At 38.6% G+C, this 24,790-nt stretch overlaps 1 protein-coding gene and 1 pseudogene across 3 annotated transcripts in view; one reads left to right on the top strand and one right to left on the bottom strand.

The window, feature by feature from the left end:
• Window positions 1-24,790, bottom strand: part of Mtus2 (microtubule associated scaffold protein 2) — a 386,941-nt gene that overhangs the window by 282,769 nt on the left and 79,382 nt on the right. The window lies entirely within an intron of this gene.
• Window positions 3,458-24,270, top strand: LOC122112615 (annotated as a pseudogene).

Genomic DNA, 24,790 nt, shown 5'->3' with positions numbered 1-24,790 from the left:
AAAACTATGAGACACCATCTCCCACAAATTAGTACAGCTACTATTAAAAAGAAAAAACAATTAAAAAATAAATAAACAGAACACAGCAAGTGTTAGGATGGCTGTTGAGAAATTGGAAATCTTTCACCTTGTTGGAGGGAATGTGAAATGATATATCTGCATTGAAAAAGACAATGGTGCTTTCTTTAAAAAAATAAAGAAAATAGAAGGCTGGGAGTGTTGCTCAAGTGTAAAGCACCTACCTAACAAATATAATCTCAAAACCACCAAAAATAAGGCTGGAGGCATGGCTCAGTTAGGCAAACACCTGCACAACAAGCTGGAGCACCTGGAGAGGAGTAAGCCTGGTGAAGGACAAGATGGAGGAAGCAGCTCAGCAGAGTGAGCAATGGAGAACAAGAAGAGTCATAGAAGAGTGGAAACTAAATGTTCTAGGGACTTGGGGCTGCTCTAATATGGATGGAGCCTTGACTTGAGTGAAAAGTAGATTTGAGAATAGAAGGGAATTGATCTGAGTTAAATGTGTTAAACATGGTCACTTCGCTGAGAGCTGGGCATCTGCCTTTCACTTAAAGACAAAACTATGATTTCTCCCCCAGCAGAGTCTCTAAACTGTGTGCCACCCATAACTATTCTGATGAGGTCCATGTTGCTGTTCCCTTCAATAAGGATATCCGGGGAATGGCCAAACCTTCTACTTCTCAGACTCACTCTACTTTGCCCTAACAAGTATAAGATGGCTCTCAACTCATGGGCCAAGCAAAATTCAGGGTCCCAAAGGTCTCTGAAAACATGAAGGGCAGGGGTTCAGCAATAGCAATGACTAACAAATAGCAGCTAGAAATGAGAGGGTTTCATCTGGGTTTATACTTACATAATAAAGCAACTTTCATTGTTCTGACCTTAGTGGACCTTGGCTCTTTTCATCCAATCACCACCATACTTTTTCTAGGAAGAAACTATTTTCTGCTTCACTAAGATACCAAATAACAGCCTATCACATGGAGGTCAGGGTCCTGCCCTTGCCTTACAAAGATCCAAGGTCTAGATGCAGGGGGCTTTTGTGCCCCACCAAGAGTCATTAGCTCCTTTCAACCAATCATATTCCACCACCTAATAGCAAAGCTACATCCAATGAACATGCTCAACCTTTTGTTTAAACAACAAGGTCATAAGGAAGGGCAACGCATTCAAAGGAAAGCCACTCTTCAACTTCTTCACTGAAAGAGGTGGCCTAATTTATGGGGGGCAGGGGGGGGGAAGGCTGCCAGCATGAATCCAATTATCTGTCTTATAACTCTATTTGTAAGAAGAAGACCAGAGTATTATTCCACATATTCTGGGGCCTGGCCCATCTGTGAATATACAGAATTATAGTTCCTCCAAATAACACAGCAAAATGACAGTCAGTCCTCTCTGAATCTTAATATCATTCCAGATGAAAAAAACAGACGCCAGGGAAAAATAGTTCCATGGCAATCCCTGGGTTTATGAGTAATCGTGGTATTAAATATTTATAAACCGGAGAAAGTGCACACAGTGTCCATCATTCTGTGAAATTGCACTTGCCACAGCGTTTAGGAAACTCTAAGGAAATGGTCTACCAGACTCCATGTTTAAGAGCAATGGTTTGAGCAACAACTTTATTTGATCATTTGCAATTTTCTTTCAAACTATGACCATTTTTGATATATTCTGTAAATATAGAAGCATCAAAGATGAGTTTCTCCTTTCCCTTATTTCCTCTTTAATCTCTGAGTAAACTTAATATTTGCTGAGCTTTAGATATGAGTAAAATACCGAGACATGGCAAAAATAAAAGCTGGAAGACAGCCCAGTTCAGCGACTATTGAAGGCAACTTGACATTCTACTTTATATGAGTAGCATTTTACACTGCTATCATAAAAAATTTAAATACTGCTAAGGAGAAAAGGGGAAAAAAACTAAAATCATCCCAAATGCCAACATTCAGAGACATTTACTGCCAATCTGGGGACTCTGCTAATCAGTTTCCTGTTACTATAGCAAAACAAAAATAATTTACTTTTTAATTTTATTGTAGAACTTGAACACAGGGCCTAGGCACTGTCCCTTAGATTTTACTTTTTCCATTATTATGTTTTTAATTTTATTTTATTGTAAAGATGCTGTACCAAGAGAATTACAGTTACCTGAGTAAAATGAGTACATTTCCTGCTGAGCATTGTTACCTCTTCCCTTGTGGTTCTCCCAGGAGATTTTACTCTTAAAGCTAAAACTCTAACACTTGAGCCATACATCTGCTTCTGACTTTTTGGTGGTTAATTAGAAATAATAGTCTCATAGACTTTCCTGCCTGGGTTGGCTTCAAACCACAATCCTCAGATCTCAGTCTCCTGAGTAGCTAAGATTACAAGCATGAGCCACTGGTACTCACCTCAAAATAATTATAACTCCTAAAGAGGCTCCTGTATTTGGAATTTCTGTCTATAATTGGCCACATTTCTTGCATCTGTGATGGTAAAATATATCATGACTGCAGTGTAGCAGAACAAACAATTTATCTCACAATCCCCTGAAAGCAAAAGAGAGACTGGTGGCTCATAGATCCCATGAAGTGTACACCCCCAATGACCTAAAACATCCTGGTAAGCCCTGCCACTTAATGATTCTACCACCTTCCAAAAATGACACTCCATAATCCCTTTCCATGTGGGCTTTGGGGGAAGTTTCAAATCCAAACCACAGCAAGATGATTACATTTTTCATCATGGTTGCTCTTGAACATTTTAACAGCTCAATTTTTTCCTTTTTATTGAGATATATTCATGTGTGGTGTGTGTGTGTGAGAGAGAGAGAGAGAGAAAGAGAGAGAGGGAGGGAGGGAGGGAGGGAGGGAGGGAGGGAGGGAGGGACAGAGAGAAAGTCTTTAGCTTCAACTCACAACCAGGAAGGAGGTGTCTCTGAGCTTTTCTGATAAAGGCTAGTGTTCTACTACTTGAGCCACAGCTCCACTTCTGGCTTTTTTTGGTAACTAATTGGAAATAAGAGTCTCATAGACTTTCCTTCCCAGGGTGGCTTTGAACTGTAATCCTCAGAGACCAGCCTCCTAAGTACCTAGGATTACAGATATGAGCCACCAGTATCTGGTTCAGATATTACAATATTTTAAAATCACTTTATTGAAATGTACTTTTTAAGTAATGATAATCTCCTTCTATCCCTACATCACCTGCTACTCCATGAGGAGTGAGACAAGCCTAATGCTCTCTCATACCCAGCATTTCTTCATCCTAGCACTTTAGCTTATCACCTGTCACTGGGCTTTTTGTACTGCTCTTCCCTTCTCTAGCTTTACATCCCTTGAATTTACTTCCATGCCATCTGTCATCTTTTCTTTCATTCATAAATCTGACCCACTCTTTGCTGAGTCTTATTTCAAGGTTCCCACTGTACCCATCTATTGACTTAGCCTGCCTGCCCTGTATAGCAATTGATTCCTTGGATTTAGACCCCATTTTGCTATTCAACATGCCCAGGCCTCTGTTTCCTGATCCAAACACTACTGTTCTCTCTGCCCATCCCATCCTACAACCTCTACTGATTTTTCAAATTTGCCTCCTTCCCTGATGTCCTAAGCATATGCAGCAACCTTTCCAATCTACTCATTCATTCTGTACATACCTCCACTGTTATATTATCTATGTGTGAGTTTCCTTGTTGCCCTCCCTACCAGGCTGGAACTCTTGAAAAAGTAAGAATGGTGTCTTTCTTGTGCAACATAGAACATATTCAATAAACATTTGAAAAAGACATAACTCTTTTTCTTAATGCTGGTATGAGGGCTCGAATTCAATGCCTTGGTGGTCTCCTTTAGCTTTTTTCACTAAAAGCTGGCACTGTCCCAAATGAGCCACACCTCCACTTCCAGGGTTTTGCTGGTTAATTGGAAATAAGAGTCTCTTGAACTTTTCTGCCCAGACTGACTTTGAACCTTGATCCTCAGATCTCAGCCTCCTGAGTAGATAGGATTTCAGGTGTGAGTCACTGTTAACTGGCTAAGACATTATTCTTTAACACACTGTCTGTGGCAGGAAAAATGGAATTGTATTCCCAATTTGCATATGGAGAAACTACTGAGCTGGGATTCACAACTACTCTATCTAGAACTGCAAACATTTTACAAGATCACAGCCAGCCTAAACTGTGGCCAGGATCGGGGGGGGGGGGGGGATTTTACTTAGTATCCCAACTATCTTCCAGAATTTGTGTGCCTTTGGAATAAGTCATCCTATTATTAAAAATGTAAATGATGAAAATCACGGTATCTATTCCTTGGCAACTTGCACATGCTTAATGTAATAAAAATCACATTCCAGTGAGAATACTTCTGGGAGACATTCTATCTTAGCTACAGCCCAACTCCTCACCACCTGTTTACTCAGTCCAGTAATCAAGACAGCCCCATGAGCTATACCTCTCTCTCCAAGGTCTGGTCGCTTATACCCTTTGTGGCACTGAGTCTTCCCTCCTCTTCCTGTTCAGGGGAACACAAGGACCGAATGAAATCCTCTGAAGTCACAGGCCACTGACCTGAAGAAGTTGAGCATGCTTCAGCAAACTCCACTCCCAGGACTGGATCCAGCAAAGCTGGTTTCCAAGGGGCTGGAAACAGAATGAATAGAGGGCTTTCTAACAAGGAGAAATGTCCCGATACATTTCTCTCCTTGTGAGGCTATTTTTAGCTCTCATAAGTGTCTCTGGATCCAAACAATTCAAGGAGCTGCCTGAGCTCATATCTTCAACGTGTTTCAACTTTGACAAAATATATTATGTCATGTGCACAGGGATCCAAGCAGTCCTGATTGTCGGGAGGACCCCACAGTGTCAGCTCAGAAATAGGATCTTTATCACTGGTGCCATTATTTAAAGATTGTTCTGAGCCGTGGTGGCACCTTGGCAGTGTCAGAAAAGCAGAGGTCAAACTTTGGATTTGTGCTAGACAGCTTGATCAGCTACGAAACAGTAGAAACAATGATCAGTGCAAAGTGAGTCTCAAATGGAAAATAAAAGTGTCATCCAGTGCAGAAAGAAATCTGGATTTCAGAGTAAACACACATGACTAATATACACCGACATCTCCATGAGCATATCTGGCCTCTGTCTAGGTTTCAAAACAAACCTCTTTCCAGGCCTCTCAACGAATTCTATTATAGAAAGAAAAATCCCACTGAAGGATGAGGTTGGAAGAAAAATCATCCAGCTCTTAACAGCTGCTTATAAACCATTCTCACCCAAATGATTCATGGATAAGAAAACCAAAGAGCTGTCCCAAAATGGATTACACAAAAGTGAAATGATAATTCATAACCTCAAACACAGGTAGCATCCTGTGTCTGAAATGCTTGAGAGCAGAAGAATTTCAAATTTCAGAGGTTTTGTAGATAAGGGAATACATTCATATACATAATGAGGCACACTGGGACAGTACCTAAACACAGACATCACATTTTCTATTAATCTTATAGACATACTTGAAGACCACTTTTATATAATATCTTCAGTGCACCTATAGTTTTGTTGCAGTTGGTCACACAAGGTCAGATGTGGAATTTTCCATTGGTGGCATCTTGTTGGCACTCAGAAAGGTTTAGATTTGGGAGCATTTGGGGGGATGGTTAATCTATAAATGACTGATTCCATCACTGAGGCCAGTGGGCAAAGCAGAAAGTATGGCAAGAGTCATGGCTTTTCATGGCCCAAACAGGAAGCCAGGAGAAAGAGAGACACTGACATTGAGGGTTCCTTCTGCCTATCAGGGTGATAGGGAACAGCTTGCCCATTAGGAGCTAATTTCATGAGGGACTCATTCTTAGCATGCCCAAGAATGTGATGTTACACTTTTGATTGGCTTTACCTAGATTGCTTTCATTCAATATAAACTGAGCCATGGGAAGGGCAGAAACACAGTTACTACCTGCACAAAGCTGTCAGAGTGGTGTAGAATTCAGAGCAAAAGTAGCCCCCACCCACTCTGGGTGCTGGGAGGTTGTCAGGCAGACTTCTCCAGAGATGCTGAACCAGGAGAGCAAGAAATGGTGCGCGCATGCGCGCGCGCGCGCACACACACACACACACACACACACACACACACACACACACTCTCACACACACACACACACACACACAGACTGATTTCAAGCAAGGCTTTTACCCAGTTGTGGGTCCTCGCAAGTCTAAAATCTACAGCATAAACTGAGGGTGGAAACTCGGGGCAGGAGCAGAATTTCTTCTGGGAAGCTTCTTTTGTGTTCTTTGGGTCTTTGCAATGATTGGATATAGCCCATCCAGATTCTAAACAATAAACTCCTTTCCTTTTTTTTCCCCCTTTAGTGCTGGTCCTAGAGCTTGAACTCAGGCCTGGGGGCTGTCCCTGAACTTTTCTTGCTCAAGACTAGTACTCTACCATTTGAACCACAGCTCTACTTCTGGCTGCTTTGTTTTTTTCTTTTTCAAAGTTTTGTTGTTGTTGTTTGTTTTGTTTTTTAATTGGAGATAAGTCTCATAGACTTGCCTGGCTGGGCTGGCTTTTTTTTCTTTCTTTATGGTGAGAATACAGTACAGAGGGGTTACAATTATATGGGCAAGATAATGAGTACATTTCTTATCGAGCATTGTTGCTTCCTCATTGTTTCCCTTTCCCATCCCTTCCCATACTCCTCCCCTCCCCCCACCCGATCGTCCCCTCACCCCCCACCAAAGTTGTTAAGTTCATTTTTTGACATAATGACTTGTATATCTCATTGTTGCAATGGGTCCACCTGTATCTCTAGTTAAATGATTTGTTTTTTTCCCCTTCCCCTCCACAAATTATACCAAGGGACATACAAAGCAACAAAGAAATCATCTTATAAAATATGATAGAAACAATTGCATGAAAGGAAAAAAAAACAAAAAAAAACATTTGAATACTTATCTTGGGTTTCATGGCTGGCTTTTTAATGCAATCTTCAGATCTGTGCATCCTGGGTAGGTAGGATTACAGACATAAGCCACAGGTACCAAGCGAAGCTCCTTAAAGTCAGTAGATGGAAGATGCTCATCACATCTACCAAAACTCCCACAGCAACATCTAATTTAGTGTTTGTATGAAAACCTAGGTAATCTAACCTAGGCAAATAACTGGTTGAAATCCAGGTGACATATTTTCAATTAATGTTTGAATAACTGGGCTTCCCAGCCTACATCAGTGTGGAATGGAATAGCAGGTTCTGCAGCTGTGACTAGTGAATGATTGCATAACTAGGTCCTCTTGTTGGGTTGACACATTAGGCTGGCAAGCCCAGTGAAGAAGTCCAGTGAGTACTAGACATTTGGTCAGTTACATAAGGGTATTGAAAGCAGGTAAGGCTCCCCAGAGGGAGTGTTACTAAGAAGAAGACATAAAGGATGATGAGCCAGTGAAGTCATGATGTGGGAGCAGCCTGATTACCGGAGTCAGTGGAGCCTGAGGAAGCAGACAAAAAGGGCCATCCCAGGAGCCAGGTAGACTGGGCACTCAAAACAGCAGTGGAGGCAGAAAGTGATGGTGGTGATTCTGGCAATCACAATTTTGTACACGGGCAAATTACTGACCACATTCAGACACTGTGTAGTGTCTTTCACGTACATGATTTCTTTTATTGTATTTTTAAAAAAATTATCCTTGAGAAGGGGACCAAGATGGCAATGGGACAGTAAGGAAATACCACAGCTCTCTCCAACTAAATAGAGTTCAAGTTCCAATGGCCAGTTTCCCCAAGAGACCAACAAGAGCTGAACACCCAGAACACCCAGAGAAAAACAGGAGGTATAAAAAAAAGAAAAGGAAAAATTCCAGAACAGAAAAGCACGAAGACCCTTCCCCCACCCCTTGCTGGCCGTGCATCTCTGTGCACTTTACAATTTAGGCAGAGGAGGGGGGATAGTTGGGAGGTGGAGAGACCAGGGAGTGTAGTTGTGAAGATGGGAGGGAAGGGAAGGTAGGGGAAAAACAAAGGAGGAGGCAACAATGCTTGACAAGAAATGTACTCATGGGCTGGGAAGGTGGCTCAGTGGTAGAGCACTTGCCTTGCATGCCTGAGGCCCTGGGTTTGATTCCTCATAAGCAAAAGAAAAAAGCCGAAAGTGGCACTGTGGCTCAAGTGGTAGAGCATTAGCTTTGAGCTGAAGAGCTGAGGGACAGTGCCCAGGCCCAGAGTTTAGGCCCCACAACCAGACCCCCCCAAAAAAAGAAATGTACTCATTACCTTGCTCATGTAATTGTAACCCCTCTGTACAGTATTTTCACAATAAAAATGTATTTTAAAAAAAGAAAAAAAATTACTCAAATACATGGAAATTGAACAGCATACTTCTGAACAACACCTGGGTAACAGAAGAAATTAAAGAATAAAAAAGTTCCTACAATTCAATGAAAATGACTACATATCACAAAGAAACCTGTGGGACCTGGCAAAAGCAGTCCTGAGGGGAAAATTTATTGCTCTCAGTGCACATATCAAGAAAATTGAGACAGACCAAGTAAATAATCTCATGTTGTAACTAAAACTGCTAGAAAAATTGATACTGAAGCTCCTAGTCATAACCAAAATAAGAGCTGAAATTGATGAGATAGAGACGAAGAAAATTATAAATAAAATTCATAAAACAAAAGCTGCTTTTTTGGAAAAATCAATAAAACTGATGGACCTTTGGCAAGATTAACTTTAAGAAGTAGAGAGAAAACTCAAATCAATAAGATCAGGGATGCCATGGGAAAAATTACAATGAATACCCAAGACATCCAAAGAATTATAAAGAATTATTTCCAGAATCTATACTCACTAAGGAAGGAAAACTTAGCAGAAATGGATGAATTTTTAGAGAAATACAAATTGCCCAAACTGAACCAAGAAGAAATAAATCAATTAAATAAGCCAATATTTTACAATGAGATAGAGGAAGCAATCAGAAGTTTTCCAACAAGGAAAAGCCCAGGACCAGATGGATTCACTACAGAATTCTATAAGACCTTTAAAGAGCAACTAATACCCATACTCCTCAAGCTCTTCTGAGAAATAGAGGGAGCTATCCCAAACTCATTCTATGAAGCCAATATTACAGTCATTCTCCAAAACAGGCAAAGACCCAACAAAAAAGAGAACTACAAACCTATCTCCTTGATGAACACAGATGCAAAGCTCCTACATAAAATTTTAGCCAACAGAATCATTAACATATCAAAAAATAACATATTACAACCAAGTAGGCTTCATCCCAGAGATGCAGGGATGGTTTAACATACGTAAATCAATAAAGGTAATCCATCACATCAACAGATCCAAGGTCAAGAACCACATGATTATTTCCATTGACACAGAAAAGGCTTTTGATAAAATACAACATTCATTCATGTTAAAAGCTCTGGAGAAAACAGGAATAGAAGGAAGATTCCTTAAAACAATAAAAGCTATATACGACCCACCAATATTATCCTTAATGGGGAAAACTATAACCAATTTTCCTAAAATCAGGAACAAAGCAAGGATGCCCAGTCCACCACTCCTCTTCAGTACAGTTCTGGAATTCTTAGCCAGAGCAATAAGGCAAGAAAAAGACATTAAAAGGATCCTCATAGGGAAGGAAGAAGTTAAACTATACCTTTTTGCAGATGGCATGATTTTATACCTCAATGATCCCAAAAACTCCACCCTTAAACTCTTAGAACTTACAAACCACTTTGGCAAAGTAGCAGGATACAAAACCAACCCACAAAAATCAGTCGCCTTTCTGTACACCAATAACGTACAAGCAGAAAGGGAAATCAAGGAAACAACCTTCACAATAACTTCAAAAAATATTTAGGAATTAACCTAACCAAAAATGTAAAGGACCTATTTAATGAAAACTATAAAAACTTAAAGAAATCATAGAGGACAACAGGAAATGGATAGGCAGACAAGATAGTGAAAATGGCCATACTGCCAAAATTAACATACAAATTCAATGCAATTCCCATTAAAATCCCAATGATGTTCATTACTGAAATAGAGAAAATAGTCCAAAATTCATATGGAACAACAAAAGACCTAGAATAGCCAAAACAATTCTAGGCAAAAAAGACAACACAGGAGGGATCTCGATGCCGGACTTCAAACTCTACTATAGAGCCATAATAACAAAAACAGCATGGCACTGGCACAAAAACAGACCCGAAGACCAGTGGAATAGATTAAAAGATCCAGAAATAAAACCACATGCTTATAGTCAGCTGATACATGACAAAGGAGCCAAAGATATACAGTGGAAGAAGCCTAGCCTCTTCAACTACTGGTGCTGGGAAAAGTGGATGGCCACATGCAGAAAACTAAAAGTGGACCCCAGCCTGTCACCATGCATTAACATCAACTCAAAATGGATTAAAGACCTTAACATCAAACCTGAAACTCTGAAACTACTGCAGGACAGAGTAGGAGAGACACTTGAACTTATAGACACAGGCAGGAACTTCCTGAACAGAGTCCCAGGCAGGAACTTCCTGAACAGAGTCCCAGGGTCACAACAAATTGGAGAGAGACTTGATAAATGGGACTAAAATAAAAAGTTTCTGTGCAGCTAAAGACATAGCAACCAAACTAGAAAGACAACCAACTAATTGGGAAAAAAATATTTACCAGCAATATATCAGACAAGGGCCTAATATCCAGTATATACAGGGAACTCAAGAAACTAATCCCTCTCAAACCTAACAAACCAATTACTAACTGGGTGACGGAACTAAAGAGAGACTTCTCAGAAGAAGAGATTAAAATGGCAAAGAAACACAGGAGGAAATGTTCACCATCCCTGGCTGTAAAGGAAATGCAAATAAAAACAACCCTGAGGGCTGGGAAGGTGGCTCAGTGGTAGAGTGCTTGCCTTGCATGCATGAGGCCCTGGGTTCGATTCATCAGCACTACATAAGCAAAAAGAAAAAAGCTGGAAGTGGCGCTGTGGCTCAAGTGGTAGAGCGCTAGCCTTGAGCTGAAGAGCTGAGGGACAATGCCCAGGCCCAGAGTTCAGGCCCCACGACCAGACCCCCCCCCAAAAAAAACAAAAAACAACAACAACAAAAAAACAACCCTGAGATACCACCTTACCCTAGTCAGAATGGCCCACATCCTAAAATCAGCCAACGATAAATGCTGGAGGGGATGCAGAGAAAGAAGAACCATATTGTATTGCTAGTGGGAATGTACATTAATACAACTACTGGAGGTTCCTCAGAAAGCTAAATATAGACCTCCCCTATGAACCAGCCATACCACTTCTAGGCATCTATCCTGAACAACAGGAACCAGGATACAAGGACACATGCACCTCCATGTTCATTGCAGCACTGTTCACAATAGCCAAGATATGGAAACAACCCTTATGACCCACTACAGATGAATGGATCCAAAAATTACGGTACCTATATATAATGGAATATTATGCAGCCATTAGAAAGGACAAAATGATGGCATTCGCAGGGAAATGGATGGGACTTGAAAAAATCTTTTTGAGTGAGGTAAGCCAAGAGCAAAGAGACAAACAGCACATGGTCTCCCTGATATGTGGATGTTAAATCCAAACTGTAAGGGGATATGACAAAGTAAACAAGACTTGAGAAACAAAGGACCTCCACTCATCTTGTCGTATCATTACTAAATGGACCCCATGCTGCTGACCACATCTATGGTATATATGCACTCATCTAAGGGAAACTAGGAAGAGGACACAGAAACAGAGGGAAACAGGGGAAAACATACAACAGCAGGACCCATCAGCTGCACTGGACATTGATGAAAACAAACTAAGCAACTCAAGGGCAGTGATGGGAGGGAGGGAATGAGAGGGATAGAGGGAAGAGTTGACACTAAGTAAAAGGAAAGAAATGTACAACTCATCACATGTGGAAGAAGTAGTTGTATTGTCAAAGCTCATAGAATTCACAAAGTTTATAGACCATAATAATGGCAACTTGTCTCATGAATGCTTGAATGTGCTTGTGACTTTAAGTATCACTATCTCACACACTATGAAATTTGTGAAATTTATGTAATCACTTAGTCACAATAATTTTTTAAATTATCTTTAAGTAGTTGTATAAAGAGAATTCAATTCAATGTAACAATCTAAGTACAATGCATCTTGATCAATCTTACCCCTTCCATAATTCTCCATCTTGTATGTGATTTCTTTTCTTAAAAAATTAATTTGTTGCTGGGTGCTGGTGGCTCATGTCTGTTTCCTACTCAGGAGGCTGAGATCTGAGGATCGTGGTTTGAAGCCTGCTTGGGCAGGAAAGTCCATGAGACATTTATCTTGAATTAACCACAAGAAAAACTGCAAGTGGCACAAAATGGTAGAGTACTAGCCTTGAGCAAAAAGCTCAGAGAAAGTATCCAGGCCCTGAATTCAAGCCTCATAACTGACAAAAAATTAATCCTTTTATTATTTAAAAAATTATTGCAAAGGTAATTACAGAAGGGTTACAGTTACATAAGTCAGGTAATGAGTACACTTCTCTTTGGACAATGTGTATCCGATTTCTTTAATCCTCACTCTGTGACATAGGAAGCATTAACTAATTTTCTGATGAAAGGCTTGTACACAAATAGTCAAGCTGACATCCCAAGGTCTCTCAGCTCCTAAGCAGAAAGGCAAAAAGCCCAGGCCATTCAACATGGAGAAGCATCTGCAGGTTATGAGAAGAAATAGGCTCCAGAGCCCTAGAAGAGAAAGCATTTTAGCTTTTGGACAGAAACAGGCAAGAAAGAAGTAAAGATTGGTACGAAAGAAGAGTACGGAGAAGTCAAGCAGGAAATCTAGGAACAGGGGTCATCTGACATAGCCTGTAGAAAATGGGGTAAGAGGAGAAGCTAGACAGTAAAGCCACAGATTAACATAGAGAACTAAGACTTCAAAGATGGACAAGACATAGGAAATGGCATAGGTGTGAAGTGTTGGTGGGGATTGGAGTTTGCTGGGATTGCAGGCAAGGAACTGAGAAAACCAAGTATGGGATGGATCAGCCTGATGGACTTATAGCACAGGAGAGCCAAGGCAAAGTGGTCATTCCAGGTATTATGTAATATCATGCATTGCCTCCAAAAGTTCATCTATTGTGTGTCAAATAAAGATGGAAACAAATTTAACCAGTAAAAAATAATTTCTATGCTTAATTGTATTCTTCACTGGAATTCTGGATAGAATCACTAAAATACAATGAAGGCAGTGTGGTCTTGCTTCAAAAGGAATCTCCCTTGTTTAATAGGTCTACCTCAGCTAGTCCTGTGTGCTATGGTTAGAAACTCACATTCAAATTTTATTCCCATTTATGGTTGAGACTGGGGGGGCGGGGGTGGACCTTCAAGAGGCTGATTAAAGCTCTGCTCCTGAGAATGAATTCATCTCTTCCTGTGATTAGTGAATTCATGGGTACCTTTAGTGTGTGTGTGTGTGTGTGTGTGTGTGTGTGTGTATGTGTGTGTGTGTGTGTGTGTGTGTGTGTGTGTGTGGTATGTGTGTGTAGCACATGGCTGGAACTCAACTACTTGAGTAATAGCTCCACTTCTAACTTTTTGGTGGAAAGAAGGGTCATATAGTCTTTCTTGGCCATGCTGCTTTGAATCATAATCCTCAGATCTCAACCTCCTGAGTAGCTAGAATTACAGGGCTAATGGATTATCTTGCAACCAGAGAGAAGTCAGTTTGATTAGATCTATCAAATGTGGTGTATGTCTCTGTCCTGTGATTTCTTTCACTGTAGCAGGGCTCTGTCAGCAAGAAAGTCATCACCAGATGCAGCTCCTTGACTGTGATCCAGAACTGAGAACCAAAATTAATCATTTTTTTTATAGTCTACCAAATGGGTGATACTATGTTATCAACAACAGGAAATAAATTAAGACACATTTGATTCATTTCCATTTTTGAATGTTTCTTCCTTATTTTGTTTCTGTGCATTATGGTCTTTAATACCCAGATGCATCAAACAAAAAGCTTTCTCATTTACATCTGTTCAGTGCAGGAAGTATGAGTAAGCTATTGTTTTTATTTTCTAAGTTTAACCAGAAGGAATTTTGGCTTATTCATCATTAAGGAATGCTTGCTATTTAGTGGCTTTGTTTTACTGAGTCACTTCAGAACTTGTGATAGGGAATGATTAGTTATCACTTGCAAACCCAGGAGCAGGTATCCACATGTTGCATCTGGTCGCTTACAAGACTGCATGTGCTTTGGCAAAGAAAGCAAAACTCGGGGTTGTGTATGAAACGTTGTTCTTGTACAAACAGCACAGTGTGTTCTTGACAAAGTGTTTATGTTATTCAGCAGAGTATGGAGAAAGGAAAATATTTAAATTCAATATCTTCTATCATTTGAAGAGATATAAGATTAATGCTAAGCTCGTTTCAGTTGACAGCAGTCATATTGTTGCTTGGCAACCCTAAGTGTTTCTTGGGTTGCATTGCAAATTTCTCAAGCAGACGCTGATTTTAAACCAATAAGAGGCTGAAAATAATGTTATCACGTCGCCAGATCTCACAGATATACAGGGGATCTATTGGTAAGATGCTGATGCTATGCAATATAACATGCATGTCCTACTGGTCTACACACTGTCCTCAAGTTATCCAAGTGAATCCTTCACCCACTTAATCTTCTTTTCTAGTTTCTTATTAATGGCTACCTATATTTGGCTCTGACTGAATTTCTACTGTTTGTTTTTCTTTTTTCCTGTGTCAGTACTGGGGCTTGAACTCGGGGTCTGGGAGCTTTCTCTGAGGTTTTTCTTTTTGCTCAAGGCAAGTACTTGCACATGAGTCTCAGGCACTTTCTTACCTGGCTTGCTTCATAGCAATCATCATATCTCAGACTCTCAAGCAGCTAGAATTATAGACATGAGCCACTGGCTTCTGGCTTGTAAATCATTTTTAAAGAATAAAATCTACTATCTTAAAATACACAGAACATAAGCTTACTACTGTAAGTGAACAGTTCAGTGGCTAAGAGAATTTGTGCTAGAAATGAAGGAAAAGTGATACTCACTAGAGAAACTAAACAATGAGTTCTGATTGTAAACTTGAATGAAATAGGAGTATGGATGGGAGAATAATAATACAAAACAGGAGGCATCAGAAAAGCAGAACTACATGAAGGTCAAAGATTAAGAAAAGGAAATCGATTTAGAATTATAGTTTGATCATTACTGACATTTTTAATCACTTCTAATTTTTAATAATTTACTTGACAGCTAGTTCAGAGCAGGCATGGAATGAGGCATGGAACCCTGTGGCTGATAATCAAATATTACCCAAAAAAGATACATTTTTATATTCTCTTCTCATATGCTAGATCCCTGGGAAAGAGTTTAAAGGGATTGAAGAGGTTCAGTGATGTGAGCAGGGATCTGAAAAATTTATAGAAAATGGCATTGTTTAGGTTTTCTCTTTTGCTTTGCTTCTGACCTTATGTGGGTGGAAATTTCAATTTCTATAAGAGCTTCTAAGACATAATCAACTAGCTCTGGTTTTTGGCCTGTTTCTAACCTATACACCTCCAATCCTTAGCTGGACAAAGAGACGAACATGAGTGGATGTCCGTGCAGTCAGCTCTAGGCAACCTTGCAAATAAAATGTGCTTCATCTGTATTTACAGAAGCACTGATGAGAGAAATAAATGCAACCTTGACTTTCCTGGACTGGTTGGAAATATGGGTGGGGAAAATCTCCATCCTTTTAACCTCACTGCAACCCACACTTTTTTCTCTCCACAGGGCTTCCACTGCTCTGTGGAAACATCTGGCCCAATCCAGGGGCTGTTTTCGACATGAATAAAGAGTATAACTTTCTGTTTAGAACTTAGATATTTAATAAGGAATCCTATTTATACTACAGTTTATATCCTATATTCTACCAGGGGCCTCAATTTCATACATTCATTCTTAAAATACAGTGGAAAAGGAGGTTTGAGGAAAAGTGAGTGAGTGATAGCAGAACAGGACCTTGAATTTAGGTGTTTTCTCTGGTAGTTCTGGCACTGGACTGATATATGCTTATATAGACACTTCATTGTTACACACACACACACACACACACACACATACACCCTCACATTCATAACACTGTGCAAAATCAATCCACAGTCCTTCTTGGGTACCCACAAGAAATTGGTTCCAAGAACCCCTGACAATGGATTCCTAAATCTTTGGATATTCAGGTACCTAATATAAAAATGGTGTAGTACTTGCATGTAACCTATGCACACCCTACCCTATAGTTGAAACCATCTCTAGATGACTTACAGTTAATACAGTATAACTCCGCTATTTAAGTACTCGCATGGTATGGTTTAGAGAGTACGGACCAGAAAGGAAAGGGTACATATATCCAATACAGAGGCAAAAAAATTGATATGCAAGTAGTAAAATACCTGATTGCAGATCCTGAAGGATAGCAGCTGATATGTCTTATAAAATTAATTTTATGTTAAGAAGTTTTTTTTGTGTGTGTGCTTGTATTGGAGCTTGAACTCAGTACCTGAGTCCCTTAGCTTCTGGCTGTGTGTGTGTGTGTGTGTGTGTGTGTGTGTGTGTGTGTGTGTGTGTGTGGTTAACTGGAAAAGAGTCTTAGGGACTTTGCTTGCTGGGATAATTTCACACTGCAATCCTCAGATCTCAGCCTCTGAGTAAGTACAGGTAGGATTAAAGGTATGAGCCACCAGCACAATGGACTCAAACCTCTGAGACTGGGAATCAAAATGCATCTTTCCTCCATTCAGTTGTTTGTGTTAGCTATTTTGTTTATGTTGAGGGTGCATCCTCATAAACATCTCATAAAACATCTGTATTGTTAAGTTTCTTTTAAAACAAACTAAGGAATCAAGGAGAATTTTCATAATTACTGAAATAATATCCCCTTAGGAATAGAGAAGGAAATTTCAAATACAGTGGCTGTTGCAATCAGAATAGACTGAAGGGGACAAGATAGATGGGAGTCATAAGAAGCAGGTCCCAGAAGAGCCAGCTGCCTGACATGTTGGATTTCCAATTGTTCTTAACATACTCTGGTTCAATCAGGAAGGAGATAAGGACTTGTTTTTATTTTGAAAATACAAAACATGTCTTGGTTTACAAAATCATGTTACAATGGAAGTCATCTGTTTTGTTCCACTTCTATTTCTGTCCCCACAACAACCATATTACCAATGGCTAACGTGTTTCTTCTGGAGCTAAACCATGCAGCCACCACGGCATGTATAAAGTCTAACTTTCTATCTCCATTTTTTGCACAAGTAGCAGCAATTGAATAACACGTTGGTGCAATTTTCCTTTTTCCATTTCATAAAGTTTCAGTCTTATTTTTTGGTGCTAGTACTGGGTCTTTAATTCAGGATTTTTGGTTCACTTTCATGTGACTTTTTTGATCAAGCCTACTACTTGAGACAGATCTCTACTTCTAGCATTTTGCTGGTCAATGGAGATAAGACTCTTGTGGACTCTTCTGCATGGGCTAGCTTCAAACCTTAATCTTCAGATCTCAGCCTCTTAATTAGCTAGAATTATAGGTATGAGCCACCAGTATCCACTTAAGAATGTTTCTTTACAAATATTCCACATTTATATGCAAGGGGCTACTTCATTTTTTTGGCCCAACCATAATTTAACTAGTCCTCTAATGAACACCTAGTCTGTTTAGTGATACCATTATTGTATAGTGAATAACTTTGTGTAAGTGTCAGGCTGCACAGACATGATTTATATCTATAGAATAAATATCTCAGAGAGAAATTGCCTTGTTAAAGGTAGTATGAATTTTAAATTTTAATGAGGATTTCCACATTCTCCTGAATGAAATTACAACAGTTTGTTGTTCCACAGAAAATAGTGTCCTCACACTTTTGCCAACCCAGCACACCATTCAACTTTTCTTTTTAATACATGTTTATCAAAAAAAATTCAAATGCTCATACACTTTCTTAGGGAAGTGCTGGCATTTTGTTCCAAGTACTGTCAATTTCATCACATGACATGACTTCTAAAAGGGGCTTTTATCAAAAGTCTTTTCTGAACACATACAGGTTTTGCTCTTTTTTGCTCTATCAATTCTTTTCTACAGCCTTCTTTCATCTTTAATTTTTGCAAGAATGTTGTTGAGATTGTTCTTGCCTTCCTTTGATCTCCACTGACAGAATGAGCTGAATTTAAGAACAGAGGGAACTGCAAGACACACCATCCCCAAGGGGACCAAGCCATCTGCAAGAGATGAAGGCACCTCCACTGCCTACAGGGACGGAAACTCCTGTTCAGCTCCCTGAACCACACTTCATCTAGCCTTCTTTGTCTCTTCCTTCTTTTAAAGATGTGTTTTATTTCCACCTTCACCTTTTCCTTCTTACTTCAGTTCCTATGCTTAGAAAATATAAGTGAACAAACACTTTTAAAAATCCAATTGTTACCATTAAAGAGAGTGATTTTGGCTTTTATCTTTCCTTTTTTTAAACAATAGACTCATACATACCAGTTTGATTTTTTCCATTTAGTAATCATTTCTTTGTGAATAAGTATGCATTTCATAAGTATACATGTCAAGGTCCATTTTTGATGGTTTCATGTTATTCAATTATATGGATATTCAGACTCTGCTATTCTAACAAGCACTAAGGAGTCTTGTTTAGATTCATTTGTTCAATTACATTTTCAAAATAATTTCTTAAGTGAATTTCTTGGGTGGGGAATTATTCATGATAGTAAAAGTTTTCTTTTAGAATATTACCAATATGTCTTTCTAAAATATTGTGGCAATTTGTGAATTTCCCCTCAGTGTATAATGTTTCCCAGACACTAAAACTCTATGTATTACCTAGCATTCTTTTCAAACTCCATCAAATATGAGAGGCAAATATCATGTCTAATTTGTTTTATATACATATAATTATGTATTATAAAATAAGTACTTATATGTTATATCACATATTTATAATATTTATATATTATATATTTATTCTAATAAATAATATAGAAAATAAAACATACAAAAAGTAAAAATTTATAAGATAAATATATAATAAAATGTATGTTTTAAATATTATAACATTTGTTTAAAATATTGTTTGTTGAACCCTGGCTTTACTTTTCTGGTAACTGTATATTTCTGTCCCATTTTTTTTATTATGAAAATACCATTCAGAGAGGTTACAATTACATGGACAAGGTAATGAGTGCATTTCTTTTCAAGCATTGTTCTGTCCCATTTTTGCTACTGAACATGTTATATATATATATATACATATATATATATATATACTCTATATATAGCTTTATATGGTATACATATAGTACGTAATTTATATATATTATATTATAATACATATACTTTTTTTGTCGGCTGTGGGGCTTGAACTCTGGGCCTGGGTGCTGTTCCTCAGATCTTTAGCTCAAGGCTAGTGCTAAACCACTTGAGCCACAGCGCTACTTTCAATGTTCTGGTGGTTAATTGGAGATAAGAATCTCATGGACTTTCTTGCCTGGGCTAGTTTTGAACTGTGATCATCAGATCTCAGCCTCCTGAGTAGCAAGGATTACAGGCATGAGCCACCAGCACCTGGCTAATACATATTCTTTTAAAAACTAATTTGTAAGAGCTCTTTACATGTGAGGTAGAGTAATTAATTCTGTTGACTTGTCTGAGCCTTAAGATGCAGAGATATAAGACACAGCATTATTTCATGGTGTGTCTATAGGGTGTTTCTAGAAGAGATTAGCATTTGAATTTCTAGATGAATACAGAATATCTGCTCCCCCTGCCACTTTGTGGGTGAGCATCACTCACCCACTGAGGGCCTGACTAGCACAAAATGGATGAAAAAGATGAAAAGTGCAGTTGGCTTTTGCCCGAGCACTTGTCCCACAGCATCCAAGTCCTGCCCATAATGCTCCTGCTTCTCAGACCTTCAGAGCTGGACTTGCATCTACACCATTGGCTCTATGGCTCCCAGGTCTTCAAACTATACCATTTGCATTTCTAAGTCTCCAGCTGAAGATACCTGAGGTGGGACTTCTCAGTGTACAATTGTGTAAGTTAATATCCTCTGCATGTGTGTGTGTGTGTGTGTGTGTGTGTGTGTGTGTGTGTGTGTGTGTGTGTGTTGGTACTGCAGCTTGAACATGAGTCTCACACTCTTGTTTGGCTTTTCTATACAAGGCTTGTGCTTAGCACTTGAGTCAGCTTTGCCTTTTTTCTGGTTAATTAAAGATAAGAGTATCAAAAATGTTCTTCTCCAGCTGGTTTGACCCATTATCCTCAGATCTCAGCCTCCTGAGTAGGTAGGATTACATGCATGAGCCACTAGTGCATGGCTTGATGAGCCACCAGTGCATGGCTTGATTTATCTTCCAATAAAACTCCTTTAATATATATCTCACTGATTCTGTTACCTGAGGGAATCCTGGCTGATACATTAGTAATGATAATCATTATCCACAAAGGTTACATAAGTTTCCCACTTTTTTTGTGTGCCTATCAGTTTTAAAATTTTATTCTCATTGAAAATATTAACAATAACTTTTTTCTTTTTGTGTATATTGAAATCACTGGGACGTTCTTTAATTCTTTTCCTTCATATTTTTGTCTTTTTTGCTTGGAAGCTCTATATTTTTGGTTTTATATTTATATTCAGTAATCATTTTGAAGTCATTTATTTTTTTAATTATTATTAATAAGATTTTTCATTGTGAAAATACTGTACAGAGGGGTTACAATTACATGAGCAAGGTAATGAGTACATTTCTTATCAAGCATTGCTGCCTCCTCCTTTGTTTCCCCTTCCCATCCCTTCCCATCCCTCCTTACCTCCCCACCAAAGTTGTAAAGTTCATTTTTCGACATAGTATTATATGATAAAAAGGAGATATATAGCTTCTTTCTTTCATATTATACTTATTTAAAAATCTGTTTTTTAGAAACAGTGGGACAAAGAGTGAACTAATTTAGCAATGATACTCATAGACACTATGTTGGAAATGAACTTTACAAATTGTGGGGGAGGGGATCAGAAGGGGAAAAAATGGAGAAACTGAGGGAGCTCAACATTGTTCAAAAAGAACTGTACTCATTACCTTACTTATGTATCTGTAAACCCTCTTTACATCACCTTTACAATTAAAAATTCTGTTTTTTTCCATGTTAAATGTGTGATTTGGACATAAATGTAAATATATATGTAAGTGTACACACATATATAAATGAAGAAACAGATTATGATAAGCTTATTTCTTCCATTCCATTGAGATGCATGTTTATATTTTCTTTTCTTTCTTTCTTTTTTTTTTTTTGTTAGTCATAGGGCTTGAACTCTGGGCCTGGGCACTGTCCCTCAGCTCTTCAGCCCGAGGTTCAACTCTACCACTGGAGCCATAGCACCACTTCTGATTTTCTGGTGGTCAATTGGAAATAAGAGTCACATGGAGTTTCTACCTGAGCTGGCTTTGAACCATGATCCTCAGATCTCAGCATTCTGAGTAGCTAGGATTACAGACATGAGCTACGGGCACCTAGCATTTTTATCATTTTAATGTTATATTTTAAACTAGCCAGGCAGATGTCCCTTAATTTTAATTTCCCATTCTTTCTGATTTTTATCCATTCACAAAGGAAAGTATTAGAATCCTTTTGCCTCAATCTAACAGGGCATGGCTTGTATTGTAATCATCTCATCCTTGAGGATACTATAAAGGGATCCTCTTGTTTACAATGTTTCATCTTTCCCTACAGAAACAGGACATACATTTTCATGAAATCAAATATTCTTTTGCATTCATGTAATTTCCTTCGCAGATGCTCTCCATTGTTGAGGTTAATTTTTGGATTTTTGTTTCTCTGCTGCTGTTATTTGAGACTTCTTTTCTCATCTTAATTTTTGAAACATTTTAACAGCTAAAGAATACTCCTCTTATTTTTTATTTTCTTCTGAATGTTGCAGCTAGACTCCTTACTTATTGGTTCTCAAAAGAAAACAATTTTTTAAAATTTTCCACTGGTAGTATCTTATATCAAAATTGTCTTCCCTTATAGTGCTCACAGAACAGGCCCTTTTCATGTTCTCTTGACTTTGGACAGTATATTGAAAATGACAGAAATTAATAGTTATGAAGGCGGATTTCCTTGTCTCATGTCCATCCCATAGATATTGATCAGGCCATTCCAACCTTGCAGGCATGACCTGACCATCTTTTGGCATTTGTTAATTGCTTGTCTTTATGAATTTATTTCATATCCTGGGGCTGTAACTACACATAGAATTTCTAGGATAAAGTTTACACAGGCATATGCTTACAAACTAGCTGAGCCACCACACTGGCAAGCTGAAGGGCACTTGGTGGTATCAGACTAGGTTAATTATAGTTTATAGTTTAGTTATATGACGCAAGTCAGAGTGCAGGGGAGAGACAAAAAGCCAAATAAATCAGTAATAAATAATAAATAAATTAGTAATAAATGTATTACTTCCTGTTGTTCCACCATGGAATTTAGTTAGCTTTTTATTTCAGTAACCTAATCTCATAATCTCTCCACATCAAGCTTACCAGTTATAAAACCAAATTATCCTTTTAAAGTTACTGAATTGCATAGAAGAGATTTTTTTATTTTTCAGAATATCATTACAAGAATATAGTAAAACTTTTGGTTATACTTGATTCCAATTTTGAAATTCATTACATTAGATCTCTAATTTTAAGCATATAGTAAGCCACTTACAAATTTTCTTTCTGTACGAAAAACAAAAGAAACCAACATAACCTTACTGAAATTTAGGGAGTTTTTGAAATAATTTTTTAGAAATCATTCTTTAGTTAAATTGGTTTGATGTATATTCAAATACTGAAGACTCAGGATTTTATCCTGTTAAACACAAACCTACTATATACCTAGGTTATATGCTGTGTGTATGTAGTGTATAACACATGTATGTCTATGGCAGACTCTATTACTCATTGGTTATAATAAATGGAACAACATGATACTAAATTAAACAGAAGTTAAAATAAAAAGTAAACAGATGTAGGAAGCTATTGCTGATGTAAGGTGGCATACTCAATAACAGTAAACATTTTACACAAAGAGAACATGCTGAACTAATGAGTAAAAGTATAATATATTGGTGGAAATGTGGCTTAATAGTGGACCTTCTGCCTAGAAACTTTGAGACTCTGTGTTCAAACACCAGTACCTCCAAATTTTTAAAGGAATTATAGTGAATTCTTAATAGCAATTCTTTCTTTCTGTCTTCTTTTTTTGTTCTTTTTGTACTGGTACTAGAGCTTGAACTCACGGTCTCACTCTCTTTCTTCGCTTTTATTCACTGAAGGCTAGCATTCAACCACTTGAGCAATACCTCCACATAGAGCATTTTGCTGGCTAGTTGGAGACAAAAGTTTCTCAAAATTATCTACTCAGTCTAGCTTCAAATAAGTATCCACAGATCTCAGCTTCCTAAGAGGAAGAGTAGCTAAGAGTACAGATGTGAGGTACCAGTACCTCATCAAGTTCCTGCCAACACATAATTATGCTGCACTTTTACACAACTAGCAGCACATGAAAGTACTCATAGTACTAAGACTTTATAATGATTTCCATGTCACTGTATGGTAGGAAAGTTCCATAACTCATCCAAGACAGAAACATGATTATGTGGTAATCAATGAACAATCAAGAACTTCAATTTCCTTAAACAGAAAAATACAGTATTTGTATGTCTTAAGAACACAGTCATGGAGCTGCGTGAGGCGCGTGTTGTGGTCTCCGAGTCTCCCGACAGCTCTACTACAAAGATGGTCAACGTACCCAAAACCAGAAGGACTTTCTGTAAGAAATGTGGCAAGCATCAGCCTCACAAAGTGACCCAGTACAAGAAGGGCAAAGATTCTCTGTATGCCCAAGGGAAGAGGCGCTACGATTGGAAGCAAAGCGGCTAGGGTGGGCAGACCAAGCCAATATTCCGAAAGAAGGCTAAAACCACCAAGAAGATTGTGCTGAGGCTTGAATGTGTTGAGCCTAACTGCAGATCCAAGAGGATGCTGGCCATTAAGAGATGCAAGCATTTTGAACTGGGAGGAGATAAGAAGAGAAAGGGCCAAGTGATCCAGTTCTAAACTTTGGGGGGAGGAGGGTGGTGGGGTCTTAATTTTGAGGGGAAGATCTTGAAGCTATAAGATTACCTGATGGAAAACTAATAAATCTCAGAAAATACCAAAAAAAAAAAAAAAAAAAAAAAGAACACAGTCATGCAATTATGCAATTACTGCTTTTCCTGACAATACCATATTCCAAAAAACAAAACACCATATAAAATGTACATGCCTTTTCTCTTTTTTGTCAGTCATAGGGCTTAAACTCAGGGCCTGGGCACTGTCCCTCAGCTTTTTTTGTTCAAGGCTATTGACCACTTTGAACCAACCAAGTAGCCACAGTACTACTTCTTGTTTTCTGGTGTTTAACTGGAGATAATAATCTTATGGACTTTTACTCTGGGGCTGGCTTCAAGCCACAATCTTCAGATCTTATCCTCCTAAGTATTTAGGAGTACAGGCATGAGCCACCAGTGCCTGGCTAATTTGTATGTCTTTCGATTGTGATTTTTTCGTGTGTGTGCTGGGACTAGGGCTTGAACTCAGGGCTAGGTACTGTCCCTAGACTTTTGTGTTCAAGGCTAGTGTTCTACCATGTGAATCACAGCTTTACTTCTGGCTCTTTATGGGTTAATTGGAAG

The sequence above is a fragment of the Dipodomys spectabilis genome, unplaced genomic scaffold (assembly GCF_019054845.1).
Source record: "Dipodomys spectabilis isolate Male_0828 unplaced genomic scaffold, ASM1905484v1 ptg000095l, whole genome shotgun sequence".
In the NCBI taxonomy this organism is placed as follows: Eukaryota; Metazoa; Chordata; class Mammalia; order Rodentia; family Heteromyidae; genus Dipodomys; species Dipodomys spectabilis.
The sequence above is the reverse complement of the archived record's forward strand: the minus strand, read 5'-3'. Positions and strand labels throughout refer to the sequence as shown.